The sequence below is a fragment of the Pteropus medius genome, unplaced genomic scaffold, assembly GCF_902729225.1.
Source record: "Pteropus medius unplaced genomic scaffold, Ma_sr-lr_union100, whole genome shotgun sequence".
Taxonomy (NCBI): Eukaryota; Metazoa; Chordata; class Mammalia; order Chiroptera; family Pteropodidae; genus Pteropus; species Pteropus medius.
The window spans coordinates 2044101-2047440 of record NW_024342472.1 but is presented as its reverse complement, the minus strand read 5'-3'; the positions used below and the strand labels follow the sequence as shown (position 1 = coordinate 2047440).

The 3340-nt window shown below is 39.6% G+C and overlaps 1 pseudogene; it reads right to left on the bottom strand.

The window, feature by feature from the left end:
• Nucleotides 1-398: 398 nt before the first annotated feature.
• On the bottom strand, nucleotides 399-3280 carry LOC120604325 (histone-binding protein RBBP4-like; annotated as a pseudogene).
• Between the last annotated feature and the right edge of the window lie 60 nt (nucleotides 3281-3340).

Here is a 3340-nt window from a genome sequence, read left to right as displayed (position 1 = left end):
CATCTTGCAGTACTTATACTTCATGGCTCAGACACCTATCTCACCTCCTTCTATTCTTTACTTCTAGTTTTTACTTAAATGAGTCTGTAAAACTTGGGGATATAGCATAAGAAGAAAAACAAAATAACCACACAGAATATTCTCCTTTCAGTGGCTACTTTAGATCTTTGTTACTAGAAATTTCCTGAGGAAAATTTAAATATGTCTGTGGCTTTCCTGGATTGAGTCCCCCAGTTAATAATTAGAAAACCCTATTAGTGTGATGAATAGCATTGTTAATGGTCTGTATCATAGAGGGATAGTTGAACAAAGTCTGTGTTTCAAAACCAGTGTTAAATCAATATCAGGATTGAGAAGAAAAATAGGGGTGTGTAAAATCACAAGAAGTGCAGACATATCTAAGACCTCTGTTCTTCTGAATCCATGCTTTCTTCAGGGTCTTTATCATAATAAATGTTTTCTGCCATTTGTCATGCTAGCATAATATTGTCTTCTGATACAGAACAGATCACTTAAGGTTCATTGGGATTCCAGGAGAAATCAGATATCTTGGCAGCGTGACCACCATGAATAAACAACTCTAGTGACCCACCTTTTGCATCTTCTGGAGATTGTTCTTTTCCAGTTTTACTTAAATCTCAGACAGTCAGTCTGTGATCAGTACCACCAGAAGCCAAAATATTCTCATTGTGAGGTGATCACTGCACCTGGAACAGTTCATCCTTCCTGATTCCTGATTCAAAGGAATGCAACTTAAGTTTCAGGTTTTTCAGATCCTATAAGACAGCAGTCTTATCAGCTGATCCTGTGGCAAGATTGAACTCACTATAAAGACTTCAGCAGTGTGAGCATCAACTGAGTGGCTTGGTTTGAAAGTATTGTTTGAATGAGTATCCCAGATCTTAAGTCTCTGATCATCAGTAACTGACCCAAACAGAGACTCATGGAACAGATGCCAGGAAATGTCTACTACTGCTCTATGCCCTGTAAAGATGGTCTTCAAATTCACAGCTTTTCCCTCTTTTGGAACAGCACCGATGTCCCATAGACAGATGGTGTGGTCATCTGAAGCACTAAGTAAGTGCATACTGAGATTTTCTTCCAAGAAAGCCCATAGCCTTCCTAATGATGTCCATGGAGATGCAAGCCTGGGTTGAACTCTCCAGAAAGATACAGTGTAGGAGGATGTTTTGTATAGTCAAAAACAAGAATATTACTGGATGTTTTCTGCTACAATAATACAAGGGTTCTGGGGCATATAACGTGCCCTGTTTGCTTTTCCTTCATGGTTGGTCTTGATTTCTATTTCAGTCTTTCCACTACCAAGCCAAAACCTCCAAATTCTCCTTTCTCACTGTCATGTGTGAAGCATTAAACTGCGCATAATTGTTAGGGAGCTACACACTGGCTATCATGAAACGGTTTTGTTCATCCAGTGTGTGTGTCCCCAGAATAAGTCTATTAATGATGAAATATTTCCTTTCTGGTCAGGTTACTTCTGGAAGCCACTGTACAGTTAGGCTGGGCCACCCCAGATCATGGGTTATCACCAAATTTTAAAAAAAAGGGATGTTCTTTTACCATATTTTTTATTCTTCATTCATCACAATTTCTTCCACTGAGTCATAAAAGACTACTTCCTTGTCAGCTAAGGCCTGCAGACAAGCCAGGAGGATCCCAGGGTAGAGCATTATACGAGGATCGGGAAGGCTACAGACACTTGCTCTGAGGAGAAGGCCTCTATTCAGGTCATAAAATTTTCATAACCAAGCTACAAAGTCACATTCAACATCTTTTCAGCTCTCATCTGTATTGCAAAACTTAGAAACTGCATTTCCCACACTCCCTTGCCAGTGAAGTTCAGTTTTGAATTTCACCCATAAGAGGGACTTGTAGGAAACTCGGCAAACATGAGAGTAGACACCCCCATTGTTCCTCCTGGCATCATGTTTAGGTGTGTAGGCTTTGTCAAACAGAGACTTAAGTGGCTTCTGAGCATTCTTTTGTCGGAAACCAGCCGACCAAGTCAAACCAGATACCTGAATGGGGGAGCGGGGACTGAGAAAAAAGAGAAGACAGACAGGGTGCAGGAGGGAGAACAGATCTCACAACTGTCTCTCCGAGTTTATTTCTTATGCTCCTTTTTATACATAATCTGTTCCTTTGTGTATCCCAAGATAACATAATTAAAGTAACATCCTGAAGATCGAGGTACAATGGACACTTCCTTTGACACTCCCTTTTTCTATACTTAATCTTCTTCTTCCTGGAATTCCACAGAACCAGCCTTTTCCCTTTTTTATGCAAGCAGGCCTCCTGAGATAATTCATGCACTCTTTTGAATTTTGGAAGCTTTAGCTCCCTACAATTCCCCCTTTTTTACTTCATAGTAGACTGTACCTGTCTTAGGTGGCTTCCTGCGAAACATGGAGCTTACCCGTCATTGGAACATGTATTCCATCATACATGCCCTGTCTTAGGTTGTCCAGTTTCCAAGAAGTCCTTACCCGTCTTTGACTACCAGCCACTATATTGGGGCATTTTTATTTTTTAATTTTATTGCATGTATCTCGGAACCAACATCTCACACTGCTCGTATTGCACATTTCAACAGATATGGCAATAAACACAAGATGACTAACATGAAACAGGCTAGAACGATAACAAATCCTAATAAATGAGTAAATGGTCCCCAAGTAGGGACTAAATCTTTTAAACCCTTTATAAATTCTTGCACTGTTTGATCAGTATTTATTTGTAGTTCGGGAGCTTCTTTTAAGGCTAAAATGTCTCGATGTAATTGAACTAAATCTAATGACATATTAGCACTATGCCAGATCCCTTGTAAATGATTTTTTATCTTATCCCAAGGATGGGTGGTACTATTATACCTTTTTGGAGTTACACAAATCCATCGATATTGTACATGGCAACGTAAGCGGGAGGACAATTTTAAGGTTTGAACTTCTTCTCCCAAAAAGTTTACTGTTTCATATAGTGCATCTAATTTTTGTTCAATTTTTTCATCAATACTTTCTTGAGATCCCATAGCTAATGAAACATTTTTTGTCAGATCATTAACAAATGTTGCAGTTTGCACAGAGTTGGACAAGGATATGGCAGCAGTGGTGGCTGTAACCACCAAGGCGACAGCTGCAAGAATACCTGCCACAACAACAGCCACAGCCCTTTTAAATCTTCCTAATGCCATGTTAATCTCTTGTAAAACCTGTAACCCATATTCATCAAACCAAGGGCCTGTAAGGTTAACAAGAACCATTATAAATGGCGGTTGTCTAAGCACGAGAACAGAAGTGTTAGCAGGAGTAACACAATTAGA